Source organism: Enoplosus armatus, chromosome 22 (assembly GCF_043641665.1).
Source record: "Enoplosus armatus isolate fEnoArm2 chromosome 22, fEnoArm2.hap1, whole genome shotgun sequence".
In the NCBI taxonomy this organism is placed as follows: Eukaryota; Metazoa; Chordata; class Actinopteri; order Centrarchiformes; family Enoplosidae; genus Enoplosus; species Enoplosus armatus.
In genome coordinates, this window is record NC_092201.1 from 2,867,788 (window position 1) to 2,884,838 (window position 17,051).

The following is a 17,051-nucleotide window of genomic DNA, read 5'->3' on the forward strand; positions in this document are numbered from 1 at the left end:
ACATCTGCTCTTCATATCCGCCTGGTGTGTTGCACAAAGTGGACTCTCTTTGCTCCAGCCGTGGGCCCAGCGGCAGCACGGCGGGCACAATTCCCTCTCCAAACACAATTCGGAAAAGGGACTTGTTTATCCAACCATTCAAGGCTCGGATCAGAGGGAGATAATGTCTGGATGGGTTTGAGTCTCCTTTCCATGTAGCTGCGCACATCTGTATCTGAGTTTTCCACTCGCAAAAGCCGATGGAGTGGTTTAAACTGAGCTGGTGTACGATATACAAACACACACAGCAAGAACAGCGCACCAACATAAATACACAGGTAGGCCAACAGTGCGTGCGTCGCCAAGCACTTAAGGAAGACATTGGTGGTCCGTAATAGTGCGTTTGGACCGTGGATGAAAAGCCTCCACCTCTGGAAACAGAGGAAACATCACAAAGTCACATGCAAGTTTCATTTCTTTCCATTTTCTCTTCGACCGTTTGAGAAAATCTGTTTCTACAGGTCACAGAAAAAGTCTTTGGATCCATTTGTAATGCATTTTCATCACTCCCGTGTCACATTTCTTTAATAACACCACAATCTCAAACCTCCCATCACCCTTTTAAGGTCAATGTATGAAAAAAAAAAAATCAAACATTTAAAAGCAGCAAAAATGATTTATAACCTGTATATTTCAGATATGAAATGGCTGCGGAGTATCTCCTGGCGATGCCATTACTTATTTCTGAAAGCCCACCTGATTGTAGTCAGAGTGACTCACCTAAAAACACCTAAAACAGCTCAATAAAGCACCTTGAGCCATGATTGGGATCTCACTCATATTCCCTCGTCACAAAGATGAATGCATTTGCAGAGGAAGGATGAGAGAGGTGGCTGAGTTTTAATAAATTCTGCATCATGCTTCCGCCACGGTGCCCACAACCAGTGACAACTGCATTTATTTAAAGACAGTTTGATAAATTAATTTTTTTTTTTATCTGGAGAAATACATTCCCAGACGAATAATGATCTTGACTGAAAAATGGGACTGTTATGGCCGAGGAGACGGCGTTGATTTGATTCACTCTCATTTTTCTCAAAACGTTTGATGGGTGGTGGAAGAGGCTGCAACTCCAGAAGCATATTAGCTGGTTATTGTATATCCTCTGCATAATACTTTTTTGTTTTCTCCTAATTTAAATAAAGTCAAGTTTACAGACGTTTGGTGACCTCGGTTTCTTACTCGGGGATTTCTTGTGTCACTTGAATTCTCTGTAAAAAGAAAAAAACGACACCAGATTGCGATAAGAGAAAATTGTGCAACAAGCCAGACAGATTAGATAATTGACCAGAGGTTGCACGCGCATGCAAACACACGTGCAAACGCATCTTAAGAACACATACAAATTCACCAAAGCAGTCTAGAGGAAGCTAATCTTGATGCCGAATTTCTTTTGTGCGAAATACTTCAAGCCGGAGCTCGCCGCATTCAAAAACAAGCAAACGATTCATAATATCAGTATCAGCTGCATCTGCGCGCATTTCAGGCCGGCCAGCAATATCCTTCAGAGGACAAAGTGTACGAAATGAATCAATAAACTCAAAAGCCCTGAAATCTCAAATCCATTAGTGCTACGACGAAGCACATATTACTTCAAAATGGAGTTGCATTAAGTGTCAGATGTCCGTGATAAGGCTGCCTTCATTTGGGTGTTGTTGTTTTTTCCCCTGATGGGACGCATGAGTGGTGACTCCTTATCATTCATGCCATAAAGCGCTATCTGTGTCTCTTATCGCCTGTCTCTGCACGAAAGAGGAAAAGAGAGTAAGAGTGTGACAGAGAGGGAGAGAATGAAGGACAGAAAGCAGCGGATGATAAAAATCACTGCTGCTGCTGCTGCTGCTGCTGCTGCTGCTGCGACCACATGCATGTACACATGTATGAGTGGACACGGACGCAGTGTTGCCACCTTAACACACACACGTATCAAACAAGGCCACAGCCCTGACATGCTCTTATCTCCTGCAGCCTTTCGCCGTGAAGATAATGTGCAGTGCTACCTCAACAGCTTCCCACCAAAAGTACAGAGGAAATCAAACTGTTGCAGAGAGTTTTTACTTCCTCTGCTCGCTGATGGCCTGTTGTTATCTTTCGACATGAACTCCAATTCTCTTCCAGCCAATAACTTTTATTAAACTATCGGAATATGTAAATTTCCCATCGAATTTTGTTGAAACCAGTTTTTCTTCTTCCACTGCATCATCACTTTGAATGCGTGGAATACACTGATTTCATCAGAGGAGAGTATAAATTAAAATCCAGATTTCACGGCTTGCAGATTGTGCGTGTGATACAACACGTTGACCCTGCTTGATTTAGCAGACGCAACGCGATACATTCCTCTCATCCCGGCTGTTTTTAATACGATCTGAATCCCTTCCCTATGCAAGGCATAACCTTAATCTCACTGCCTTTAACCTTGCCATTCTCCTCCTCTATCTCTCCCTCCTTCCCTCTCTTGTTCCATCTCTCCTGCGTTTGTTTATCCAGCACTCTCTCGCTGCCTCTCTGATGAGTGTTTTATCTTGCAGCCCACCTTTTCACACTGCCGCGTTCACAATCACGAGTATCACCAGTAATTATCTCGCTGTATTCCCCCTTCTCGCCCTATCGCCGGCATTCATCTCGGCGCTGGAATTATATGCGTTTCAGATGGGTGCCACTGCGCTCCCCCCCCCCCCAGAGGAGAGGTGGAAGAAGAGGAGGAGGAGGAGGAAGAGGATAGGTTTTGAAGAGGAAGCAGGCAGAACGAGCAGACCCATGTTGGCTAAAGACAAATCTAGTGTGTCGCAGGTTGGAGATTGTGAAGCCTGGCTGGCCTGACCTGCATCACCATACAGCGGCCCAGACCCACATCTCAGGTGTAATTACTTTGTTTCACAGCCTCCTTTATCTCCCATCGACTTTGCATCTGTCCCCTTTCATACTCCGGCACTCCTTCGCATAATATAGTTGTGGTCCCTGTCAAAGTCGCCTTGACCTTCCTCCTTTCTGCCGCCGCCATTGTACCAATAAGAAAACCAATTAATGACTTATCCGTCCATCTCAATGTCAAGTCTTTTTCTGAGGTGTACTATTATGTCTGCTTTCCCGACGTGCTGTTAATTAACTCAATGCTTCGCCTTCTCCATCCGAGCCTCCCACTGCTCACTCACCCAGCCACGCCGGTATTCAGGGCCGCATAATAGCACTGTAGGTGCGAGGCGAGCTCACACACACACACACAAATCCTTAAACTTCTGAGAGCAACAGAATGTAGAGAGGGACGGTGGACTGGCAAAGTAGGATATGAAAGGATTTAATGAACAAGATGTCTGAAGAAGAATTCAATGGAGAGGCCAGATAAGGCTCTAAAGTCGTTAAGAGTGGGCAGAGTGTGGCGCATCCGCCTCTTTAGGTGAAGACGACGGAGCAGTAAAACCCTGCATATCCTCACCTTTCATGAGGGAAGCCCTGACGCTGCCTCGGAGTGAAGCGAGGGGGAGCGTTTGCTTTCACTTTATCGCATTCATATTCAAATTTCTGAAGTAAAATGTCAAAGATGATAGACATATCACTTTTAGCTTTTCTGTCGGAGCAGCCTGCACTAAAACCCTTTTCACAGCCTAGTTTTAAAGGTGGAGATACCCACCAGGACTCGTGTCACTGTGTAATTCTGAGCGATGATTATTCACGTCGCTTTCTGTTGACCTGAGAGAGGCCTGGCTGCGGTCGAGCGGGAGCCTGACGTTCAGTCACCTTTTTCATGGCTCGGACAAAGAAAACTGTACTCACGTCTCCTCTAAAATACGATTCGTGCAGTAAGACAAAGCGGTGCATAACATCCACCCTCAGACGCCGAGCGTGATGTCTATCTGTTTCACTTGTCCCCATTTCCATATTTATATTAATTAGAATTCGGCAGTATTGTCCTTGGGGATAACTATTATGAAAATCATTCCAATATCTTAATAAATAAAATTAGAGCAGCGCTGTTTATGTAGTGTTTTTTTTCTTCTTTTGAACTTTCTAGTAATAAATTATATACTCGCACAGCTAGTGAGGAGCCAAGCCATATCTTTTTAATTTTCTAAATGCAATTCAATGCTCCGAACACGGATTCAAAACACTAATTAATTTGTATTTGATAATTTGCCCACTTTCACGGCATGACATAAGTGCAATTTTTTTTTTCTTTTTAAACTTTGCACTGCATGCACAAGTTTAATTAAGTGAGAACTCTCCGCATTATCAACATCGTGAATTGTATGATTTTGTAGAAGAAGAGAAAAAAAAAAAGTAGGTCTGCGAGGGTCTTCCTCTCCACTCCCACAATTTCTCACATAAAAGAAATTTCCGAATTGAGGGGAGTGATTGCTGGAGGAGGTATACATTTCAAGTTAATTTTACATTGACCTTGTAAAAAAGGATTGTGAAAGAGCGTGGATAAGTTAAACAGTAATGAAAAAAAAGAGTTAATGCACCTTCATCTGGCTGCGCCGAACCGCCTCGCTAACGGACCATTCACTCCTCCTCTCAGCTGCAGTACAATCACACTGTATAGACGCCTTTCATGGACCCATAGCCAACCTACATTTGAGCTAAATTGTACATTAAACAAGATTAATGAGATTTTGGTTTCAGGGGGCTGAATTTTAGCATGTCTGTCGCCGGGCTACTGGAAATAATTGACTTCATTTTCAAAAGTTCTGACCATGAACAATCATGCAGCCGTGACTTCCCTCCGCACGCCGCCATCATTAACTGTAAAAACTTAAGAGTTTAGTGGGTCGTACCTGTGTGAGCAGTGGAGGAGGACAGTGTGTGGGAGTTGCGTATGTGTGTGTTGTGGTCTCAAAGCCATTATCAAGGGGACTCATCTCACCTTCAACCTGATTTTGCTCGCTGCTCTAGTTTTGAAAATAAAGGACAGAATGTCTTCACACAGACTCGCTGCTTCTCTGTGATGTCTCGTCTGTCAGTTTGCGACGGACTCGCCTGCTTTTTATGCTTCTTATTACACTCTCAGCACTGACAACATGCAGTGAACCAGTTTTGCGTTGCAGTACATAGATTTTTGTGGGGCTGAAAATAAGGATCACCGTCACCACACCCTGGTTATCCCACTAGGGGGCCCTAGGGCGAAAAGTAGATGTGGGCCCCAATGACCCCCTCTCTGTAGTCGGTTTATTTAGCAACGTACACTATGTAAATTCTGACACAGCTTTGGATTTGGGCGGGGGGTTAAGCTGCTTTTTAAGGCCCTTATCATTTCACTTGAAACTGTGCTTCAAAATTGCAAATTTGCAGTTAATCAAATTACCGCAAAACAACTGTTACACAATAAATGTGGGGACTTCAGGGCCCCTGAAAGTATGGGGCACCTGCACACTTGCCTGCTTTGCCTAGCCGGTAATCCAGCTTTGCCTTTTGCAAATTCCCAGAGCCCAAAAGATGCCTTCTTCCGAATGCTTATTCTGTCTGAACAACAGCTTGTAAGGCCTGCTAGCATCAAGCTTTTGATTGGCCAGATTCTCAGTCTTGTTTACTTATTGTTTGATCAGACATTTTAAGCTTGATGGAAAAGGTTCTTGTAGGGCAGCTTGTGTTCGGACAACATTTCATTTTTGTCATCAGTTGATAGTTTGACAGTGGCGATGCAGACAGAACACTTTGGGAGAGAGAAGAAAATGAAACATCCCCAGGGAAAATTGAACCAGGTACATTGCAATTATATTGCACACAATGCATCTTAAACACCAACAGAAAAGTAATGTTTTGGTATCAGTCCCCAAACTCGGTTTATAATATAATTATAACAAAGTTGAAAATTTGAAGCTATATGTTTGACATATATATATATGCTTTCCCAACATCTGAAACTGAAGCCATTTTGTCTCGTTTCGACTAACGCATCAATCTGTCTGTGAATATTCCTCTCCATGTTCAGTGTGGGCAGCACAACCCCTCTCGCCGTCTGTCAGCCTGCAACGTGTCCGTTTCCCCTTTCATTAGCTCTCCTATCTGGACAGCGCTTCCTCTTCTTTACCCGTTTTGTCCGTCTGTCACGGACAAAGACTTTCGCGGGGACCCGGCTGGGCCCCGAGCCCAGAAAATCATTTAACAGGCCAATCAGAACGGGGGCCGATCCCTGCGCAGCCATTAGGGAAACCCGAGCGCCGACCCCGACCCCCCGTCTCTCACAGCCTCTTTTAGGCTTTAGACGCTCTACAAATTGAGCATCATCCTCCAACCCTCAGCAGCCATTTTGTAAATGACAGGTCCGGGAAAGAAGAGAGAGTGGGAACAGACACGAAAATGATGTTCATCGGGTTTATGGAAGAGATGGGGAGAAAGAGATAGAAATTAAATATCCTGGCTGACTAGGAGGGGGTTTCTAATTCTCCCCCCTCCCCTTGCCTCCTCATCTCCTCTCTGAACCCCAACCTTTAGTTCACTGACTCAAAACCACGATAAAACCCTATTTCTCCGCTTTCATTCTTTCACTCGTCCTCTTTTCCTCTTCGATCTCGCCACAAGGGAACACTCAGGCCTTTGTTCGGTGAATTGGTTTTCAGATGTTATTTTTTCTTCACTCTTTCTTTCTCTAAGAGCATGTGATTAAAATCACCTCAGTCGTTTAGCACTGATGCCTTTTGTCTCTGCAGTCCCATTCTGCTGGGAGTCAGAGGGCTTACTACTCTACATCTAACAGGTAGGATATAATAGGATTTCACTCCTGCTCTTCCCTGCACCGTCCGTCTGCATATTTAGAGCTTAAACCCATGCATATGTATAAATTAAGGCTCAGGGCAATAATCGGAGCTTTTAATAAGAAGCAGTGTATAATTTTAACTTTTAAGTCTGGGGGGACTTGTGAATACTGCTGGGAATATGAATATTTTCCATGTCCAAACACGACTCTGTTTGGCCAAATTATAGCGGTTTCATAAAGGTTGTAGCACTGTACTTATTCCTGAAGAACAAACACAAGTTATTCATGAGTCGGGGTTAGTGCGTAAGCTTTAGCACTGTGGAAAATGAATCAACAGATGACCATTAACTGCACTGGCAAACATTAAAGCTCCACCAAGTTAATTATGAATGTTGAGGTAAAAAACCTGTTATTTCCTTTACAATAAATGTTTTGCTTCTGTTTTAATCCCTTGATATTTAATTCTGTCTCTGGCCAGACAATTCTCAGGTGTGGTATTCTGCTTTGTTTGGAATAAATGGAAGAAGTGGATGGTTCCAGGTTAAACAACAGAAGCAGCCTGTATCCCAGAAATTAACTTTCATATTGGGCCATTCTGCAGTGTTTTATGTCCAATGCCGACATTCAGTGCGTCGTTTAAACTGTAATCACGATCTTTCCCGTCCTGTTGTTGCCATTCGCTGATACAGAAATAGATTAGGTCAGGTTTTCATACAAACAGCGTTGCAAAATCATACGTTAAAATGCTGTTAAACACCATGTTATATAGCTTTGATATCTGTCACAATAAAAGACTAAATACATGTAAGACCTCGAGGGCCGGGTGTCAAACCTCCGATGCTTTATGGAACTGACCGAAAGCTGGTATCAAATGTATGGTCAGATTTATAATCATGAAATTCTTCAGATTTGCTTCCGTTTGAATGGACAGTGGAGATGCTAAAACCTGATCGCGACCAGTTCATTCAAAAACCTTATTGCTGTCACAGTGTTATGAGTAACATTTGAACCCTGGCAGCAGAGAGCTCTGTTATCCCTCTAACTGTTTCACGATTGTGAGCATCTGCCATGATCCAAAACGCCCTTGGTGACCCTTTCACCCGTCATCTCCTCCCTCTGCAAGTCACTGGAACAGTTTCTGATCGCACACGCCTACCTCCACCCACACGCACGCAGAGGAAGTGAAAAAGAAAAAGCAGCAGAGTCTTTACCCGTTCTGAGAAAATCTTCCTTTCTTCTTTTCCTCAATCCCTCCTCCTCACCGCCTTCCTCTCGGTTCGCCTGCCAAAGGCCTTGATTAATGGTCCGCTTTAATTAATACTTTTACAGTACTTAGAGCAGAGACCTTGCAATTAGCATTGGCCTAAAGAGTGTAATCACCTGAGCTCATCCAGATCCTTATCCACAGGCTGACTGACTAAATGACTGACTGAATGGTGGGCAGGGAGGCAGACAGAGCATGTGTAAGCTTGTATAGCTCAGATGTTCACTTATTTTCCGAGAGGTATCGTGGCCTCGCACTTACGACTCAAATACAACTCTTTACAAAGAGTGACTTTGGAGAACGGAGCTTGCACTATGGTGGCCTGTAAGTGTTGATTACTTTTCAACTAAATGGAGGCGAAAAGATCCTCCATTTGAAGTATGGAAGTATTCATATGGATTATGAATATAAACCTTACATGAAAAATGGATTTTTGAGGATTGAATAAACATAGAAATACATGATTATGTTTTTTGACCTCGACAGATCAAAGATCACTTTCTTCTCAGTATGCAAACTTATACATGCATACATAGGAAGTGATAAATCAAAGCTAAGCTCACTTTACAGGGTCAGCCAGTATTCAAACTGACCTGCTGCATTTTTAATTTCAAGGCAAAATATTCCCAGTTTTGTTACTGGGAGGGAGGTTACCTGTGTGTCTGTTTGCTTGTTAGGATACAAACACAAGACTACGAGTGTACAGCCATGCTAGCGGCTCTGTGAGGCTGCACTTGGCTCATGCTAACATGCTAATTAGCACAAAGTACAGTCGAGATTGATGGGAATGCCGTTTCTGCAAGTTCATGTACTTGTTCATAAAGTGTTGGACAAGATTTCAATTTTGAGCTAATGATGTCCAAAAAGAGTTGACACGTGTATCCTGTGATGTACTTTGGTGCAGGTCTGTGTTTAAAATGCAGATTAAACATTTCAAACCACTTTCAATCATGAAAATAACAAATTACTATGATTATGGAGCCTTGACTTGGTAATACTGCATATCAGGTGTATTACTGTACCACTACAGGTATAATATATCAAACAGCTAATGCCCGTGCCAGGCCTCCCGTGTGTCTTTTTGCTTCTGCGGTAGAAATAGTAAAATATGTTCCCCATTCTGTGTTGGCAAAATAGTAAAATGTGCCGTTAGTTTCAGATTGAATCCCCAATGACACTTTAATAACCTCAGTAAAGAGCATATAAAAGCAACGCCTGTATTATTTGTTTTACTGGGAGCTGGAAACAGCAGGCAGAGAGAGAAATTCCACGGCATTAATTACAAACTGATTAGAAGCTCCTTTTGCAGGAGGCTGTATCATTTAATTGAGGGGAAAATAATGATCACAATTCCAGCAACTTCTAATTAGAAAAACAACTCAAATCTTATCAGGACTGCGTGATGCATGCGGAACACACATTGCTTTCAGTCGTACACAAACACACACACACACACTGGGAAATAAACAGTTTCTGTGGAGTGTATTCTTTTGTGCTGTCTTTTTTTTTTCCGGGGATACACACTCGTGTAGGCGCTCCCACTCTGAGACAGAGGAGCCAGTTTAAGCACATCAAGTCGACTGCGGATTATGTTTGTAGATATTACCCGAAGAATCAGCGGTGCGCTTTCTCAAAAGAGACACAGACAATTACAGATCTGATAACCCCTGAGTTGTATCACAGTTGTTGCAGTGTGTTTACACTATCTGACATGGCTGAAACAACAGCACAAATAAGAACAGAGGGAAGATTCCCATCTCAACTTTCCTGACTTGCCGCTTATCACAAACCACAAAAATCACAGTGTCAGACGGAGCTTGGAACAGGACCAAAAAGCCAACACACACACACTCCAACACACTCGTACAAAAACAAACCACCATCACATCAAATTTATAGGACGAGTTTCTGTATTTATTGGCAGCTGCTGGGAGTGTTTTGTAATACTTAAGAGGATATTTCCACACAGATAAACAACAGCTTGAAGAAACCTTTCCAAAAGGAACGTGTAATGTTTTCTGTTAAATTGGCAAACAACGGCAGGTTTGTGTGTGTGTGTGTGTGTGTGTGTGTGTGTGCGACCTCAGGGGGGAATTGCATACAGTATATGACTCTTGTTATGGCAATGACACAGTCAGAAACAGCAACACTTTCACTGAAGGACGCGTTATCTTCCCCGCAGGTCAACGAGACAGTTTCATAACATCCCAAATGGGATTCTTATTCAACGTGAGTGGCACTGAGTAGGGAAAAAACTGTTTGTTTATTCTCTCTGCCGTTCATGAAATGTATACACACACACACACACACAGCGCTATGATTAATAGGCAGTTTTGTCATTGCTTTTATTAATGTGAAAACGGCTGATTTATGGGCCGTGTCTAGACGCAGCTTACTGCTTTCTCGTCTCCGGCGGCAGATCAACCGATCGGCCCGAGCGCGTGAGTCTGTGTCTTTTTGAACAGACAGGCGACAGTTTTGTTGCCATTAATCGACTCCGCCGTTGTTGCTCGCTCGCTCGCAGGGTGAAAATGAACATTGTGTATGTGGGTGGCTTCTCCGATTCTTTATAAACAGAGTCATTACAGTGTATTAGGCAAAACAGCAGTAAATCAGCACACTGACAGGCCTGGCAGAGCAGCACAATTGATGGCACTGAGTTGAAAGGAGAAGACAGGCGGCACAGACTAATATTTGATATTGCACTCTCAATTGATCGACTGTATATTTGCAGCTGTCATATTCGAGTGGTTGCAAAATTTGACTCAAATTAAAATTAAATAAATTAAAAACCTCCACTCTCCGCACCCTCCTACTTATTATTTTTCGCCAACGATCCCAAGCATAACAGCCAACAGCCACATTTCTATCTTAAACAGGGAGAAAACAACTCATTGCGATACATCACACACACTTGCACCAGCATGCACACATCACCATCATAAAGGTATCTACTTGAGTAGAAATTGGAATCGACCACTCCCTTGGATCAGTCAGCGTATTCCTTTACCATGTTTCTGCAGGCTTGGAAGAGGATGCTGTTAGGTTGTGTGTGTGTGTGTGTGGAGGGGGGGGGGGGGGGGGGGGGGGGGGTCGGGTAAGGCTGGGGGATTGTCCAGGGAAAGTGTCTGCTTGGCCGTCCCTGCCTGAGAGGTAAGCCTTGCCGGTGGTGTGCTGAAAACCAACCGTGTTGTCGCCGGCTGCAGAGCCAAAATCACTGACGCGTTTTAGAAAGGGCCCCCGGTGCCGGAGAGGACGGGGGTATTAAGCACACATGCACACACAGTCATGAACATGTACACTGCTTTTATGCTTACACACACCTACTCGAACAATACTCAAACAAAAGAGCAGGCATATACCGTAACACAGAGCCAAAGGTACACCCTCGAATGCGAACACACACACGTACTGTACGCACACACACACACACACACACACACTCGGAGCAGCGAGCCGAGCCGCTGTGCCAGGTGGCAGGGGGAGGCTCTCGGCTGAGAATGAGCAGAGAGGAGGAGAGGCTCTTGGCCGGCCTTGAAAGCGAGAGGCACAAACGGCAGCGGCGATGCCCAGGTTTGGATGCGGCTGGGGGAGCCCTGGAGGGGTTTCCTGGGCACGCAAGCAGGGAGGAAGGGAGGGTTGCTGGGACGTTTTTTGGGCTGCTTCTGGGCCGTGGTCAGCCCCCTCTGTAACAGAGAAGTGTGATCCCAGACACAGCTGTCCTGTTCTGAGCCGGACCTCCTTGTCCACGGGCCCAGAGCCGCTGCAGGGACGGGGATGCTGCAGCAGGCTAAGACTGGGCTTACACACACTGTATTGTTCCCGGCGTCTGCGCTAGACACTAAATAAGACGTACCTTTTCCCCCCTAAGCTGTGTGTGTAGCATGGCGGGTTTAGGACAAACGCTATGCTAATTATCTCTGGAATAGAAATACAACACCCGGAGATAAGGCGCTGTGTGTTCGCACCCGGCCCGCTGAGGTGATCAGATAAGGCTGAGTTGACTGGATACAGTAGCCAGATGGATTGGGTACCCTCACACACCAAAAGCCACAGAAAAAAGGGTCGAATTAAGAGAATCCTACGTCAAAACGGAAGAAAAGGAGATCCCAAATCTGCACTAAAACCTTGAAGTGCTTAAAACATAGCTTCAGCTTTAAACTTGTAGTGTATTTATCTGCTGCAGTATATTCTGAACCACAGGGGAGCTTCCCATCTCAGGGTATCCATTGTCCCTGTTGCCCCTGAACTCTCCAACTACCGCAAACAGGATCAGGTCCCGGCGGAGGACAACACTGAGAAAGGAAGACTGTGAAGAGGAGGCGGGAGGGGGGCAGAAGGAGGGGTGAGGGGGAGGAGAAGAAGAAGAAGAAGAGACCAGGTGGAGGAGGGAGGAGGATTGAGAGGCTAAAAAAAAAGAAAAGAGAGAGAGCCGAGGGAGTGAAAGATATGAATTAAGAGTGCCGGTGAGGTATTCTGGTCGGGGCTGGCTCACGTAAAGTGAGCTGTGGGGCGTGTAAAGTGAGCAGGGGGCTATTTGGGTCGTTTTCACATGGAGTCTGGCCAGACTCCAGAATTGAGCGAGGAGGGAGAGCGAGTAAGAGAGAGAGACAGTGAAAGAGAGAGAGAGAGCGAGAGACTCCTAATGGCTAAGCCTTTCACTAGGCCACACTGCAGTGAGTCGTAATTGAAGGTAATTGTTGGGAAGAGCCGACACACACAGCTTCCCCACTGTTCCCCGGGCCGAGATGGACGAGCCGGGGATGACAGAGAGGGAGAAAAGGGGGGGAAGAGAAGGTGTGGAGGGAGGGGTGTTGAGGGTGAGGGAGGCCAGGTGAAGGGGGGAGAGAGAGAGAGCAGGAGGATAGAGGGAGATTGCATTACCCCACCTCCACCGTCCCCGACTGTCCTACACGGCATTTGTCTGCTTGCACAATTGCGTAATTGTGTCCCCGCTAAATGGACCGAAGGGCTGCGGCAGCGTCTTGGATGCAGGTGGGCAGGCTCGGGTGACAGACAGACAGACGGACTGAAAGAAGACGGAGAAAAAGACACAGTGAAAGGAGACAGAGAGACAGAGCCGGTGCTGAAATGGCGCCATTTGAGTGACCACAAGCTCACGTTGGGACACCAACTTTGAAACATCCCAAAAGAAAATACATTTAAAATATATATATATATATATTTTTTGCACTGCAGTCCAGTAAATTTGATCTTCTTTTTTTCCCCCCAGAATCCTTCAATGAATACATTTCGCTCTTTGTCACACACACACACAGACATTTTCAAATAGATTTCATGAGGTTGTGCCGAGGCGATGATGTTCATGTGTGTGATTCTGAGTGTGTGTGTGTGTGTGTGTGTGTGTGTGTGTGTGTGAGAGTGAGTGCAGGAGATGGAGGAAATCACCTTCCCCACTTTGCCTAGCCTCCTCGGTTGGATGGGTTTAGCTCCATGAGCGCACTGGAGCAGGAAATCCAGATTCGCAGCCTATCAGCGAAATAGCACATATATGACTCCCCAGCCTAAGACGGTCTAATCAGGCCTGCCAACCCGCTAACTCCACCACCATCATCACCAGGCGCCAGATTGACTCCTGAGCCCAAATCGCAGCTCCTGCTTTACGCCATAAAATGATTCCTGTATTGGTTTCCCCTTAAACCTGGTGAAGCTAATGCAATGTAATGTAAAAATTAGAAGCATAGTGCTACTGTGCTGCATGTCAGCAAGTGCAGATTTGACTGGACGAGGGCCGAGCGAGGGAGGCAAGGCCGACTGGACTTATTGAAGTAGTGGAGGAAAGAAAAGAAGAAAAAAAAAAATCAACCCAATTACCCAGGCGAGCTACTGTTCTGCAGCCTCTTGCGAGTAAGTCTGATGAATGTGAAATGTTGTAATTTGCAAGTGCTGATAGTGACAGAAAAGTGGCGCAAGATCCAGCAGAATTAGAATTAGAGGAATGAAAGACAGGATCCGATTTTCCCCATCAGAAGTGTTTTTTTTTTCACTCAATAAGCTCGCTCATCTTTTATTTTGGAAGTAACCTTTTTGCCTTAATTACTGAGTATCTGTGATCCAGGGTCCTGCGTCGCCGTTGGCATCGGGGGGGCTTTGGCTGGGCACACACACACACACACACACCAGGACGAGCTTTGATAATTAGCCAGGCAAAATGAACTTTAATTCTTTCTTTTCAAATGCTAGATCTGGCCCATAATTACTGCTGTGTAATTAAAAGTCCCAATCAATCTGTTGGATTGCAGAGTCTCAATGAAAGAACAGGAGAAATTAGACCTTAATCCTCAGAGCACTGTCTCCCGTCGCGCCCCTCACTTCTCATGTCCCCTTCACACATGTTGTTGGCGCTGACGTTCACACACACACATCATCACACACTTTTACATTTCAGCCCCCAACCCTGAAAAGACAACCCCATTTTAACAGGGCAAGCTTCTCTTTCTCTCTCCTCCTCACCTCCTCCTGCTAAAAATGTATAATATAATATAGACCATTATGTTCTTTAAAAACTCATTACAGCGTTTGAAATGGGAATCTTGGGAAGTCTGTTTAAATATTGCCTCCTCCACATTGTGCAGAGTTGGGAGTGGGGGGGGGGGGGACACATCGGGGGACGTGGCATGCAATTAAGAGCAGAATGGATTAGTTTCCTTTTTAAAGTTATTGAGACACAATGAAGGGAGAGGCTTTCTCTGTTCCCCCCTCTCATCATCTGTATTGATGGCTCCCCTGTAAGCCCCTCCGCTTGCCCTCTCCCAGTTAATGACAGTTTGCATTTCACACTACAGGAACCAAGGAAAACCCTTTGGCCCTTTTTCCTGTGAAGAGTGAAGAGATAGACCGGGCAAGAGAATAGAGGTGTGACAGAGCCGTTTGACTTCGTGGGTCGTGGCTGTCGTGGTGTGGAGAGGAATTAGCACCAAGACAAACATGTCAGAGAGACTAAAAGGCATTACTTCTCTCGCATGTCGCAACAGCCCATTCTTCTCCGCTCATGCCGTGCTGAAAGTCACGGAATCCGAAAAGTTTGCAGCGAGGCAGAAATTACTTGGCTTACTGTATTTATGAGGCCTGATGTGCAGTTGCTGTGGCTTGTTTTAAAGTAGGCTGTCAAAAAAAGGAGGCGTGACGCTGCTGCAAGCTGTGTACATGGAGGTCTGGTTGTGTTCGAGACAGTTGATCTTTTCATGTGATGCATTAATAAGGTGAAACCAGGTACATGCCCTTATTCTTTTCCTTAATGGGCACATCCATGTTTACTTTTAGGATTTGAGGGATAATTCCAGTTTATTACAAAATAGGCCATCAGTTCTATTAACACTGTAGTCACCCAGTTAATCGATATCGCTATTTTTAAAAGGAAGTCAGACGGGGAGAGAAACGAGAAAACAGCAAAACATTTACCCAAATCGTAAGCGATCATTGTAGCTGTCAGGCCACAGGCAGCGCTGAAGAAATCATTTGTTGTTGCATCCAGGAGAATTAATTAACTGAGCCTCACTAACAGGCCACAACACATACTGTGTGCTATCGGCTGCCCAAGAAAGGACGCAGGCCTCACCTGAGCGCAGGTGAGTTTGACTTGGACCACCTTGTCTTGAGTGTTAAAGCTTCTCCCTGTCTGATAGAATCATCTGTTTTATACCCATGTCTTAACTTTCACCTCCTCCCAAACTTGGGGCACAAAAAAGTTCTCAGGTACCTGAATTTGCAAAACTCAAGGAGCCAAACGGCGTCACGGTGGCCTACGTTGCTCTCAAACCACTAATATCATTCTGCATAGTCCCGAAAACGCAGGGCTTATGATTAAACACCAAGCATATATTAAATTAAACCACCCCCCTCCCCTTTTTTTTTTTTTTTTAAAGAAGAGGTTAAAAAACTGCATTAATCGTGTCAGGTATGAGAAATGGTATGATAATCAGCCTCGTTTGGAGTCTATCCTGCCGCGGCTACGTGGACCGCTAATCCAAACGCAGCTCCTCTCCTGCACCTGAAAGCTCTCCTGATCCCGGCTGAATTCTAATGATTGAAATGAAAGGCATCAGCATGCCAAATCACATAATGGAAAATCCAGAACAAACGCCCGGCCTTTCCTTTCACTGCGTCACATCTTATCTGACTCCTTATTCTATCAGCAGAGGTGCAGCACAATGGGGACACAAGTCATATGTGCTTTATGTGCCGTGCAGCGCACTGTTGTGCTAATTTAAACAGATGCATACAAGGCCTTAGACCGGCAGATCAGCTTTCTGATATTGATCTTGTATTAAAAATGTCAGACAATGTGTGTCATCCGAAGCCAATGTGACTGACCTATTCATGAGACTATCGTTCAGCTTACAATCGTTTTCATTATGGGTCAATTTTTTATTTTTTTTCTGTCTTTAAAATGTCACAAAAACATAGAAACACATATTGTACACAGTCCGAGGTAACGTCTTCAAATTGCATGTGTTTTTATTTAGGACCAACAGTCCAAAACCCATTGAACGGTTGAAAAAAAGCAAATTCTCACATTTGAGAAGTCAGGACGAGAGTTGGTTTGGCGTTTTAGTTCAATAAGTGATTTAGACGTTTTGATTAACAGTCGATCAGCTGACTGATTCATCATCTGATCACTTTTAGCCTCTGCGAGAACAGTCAGTTAAACTAGTATAAAATTTGAATGGAGTTCAGTATATTGTCACGTGTTAATCTAAATGCTGTAAAGGCTTTTTTTGCCGTTTAAATGTATATTGTCCTGAAAAGAATCACAAAAAAAATGTCTGTTTGCAAATTCAAAAATTTTAAAAGGTGTAGTCCTCACACACACACACACACACACACACACAGACAGACACCCAGGTCCTCCATCACTCCTGCCACCCCTTCATCACAGCAGAGCAGCCTAATCACTCACTCTGTATCCTAACCAAAACAAAATGGTGCCAACCAGTAGCTTTTAGCTGTGTTTACACTCCTACCTCCCCGCTGCCCTGCCCACCCCTCTCTCTCCCTCCCTCCCCCGGCGGCTCGTGGCGGCATGGGTGATTA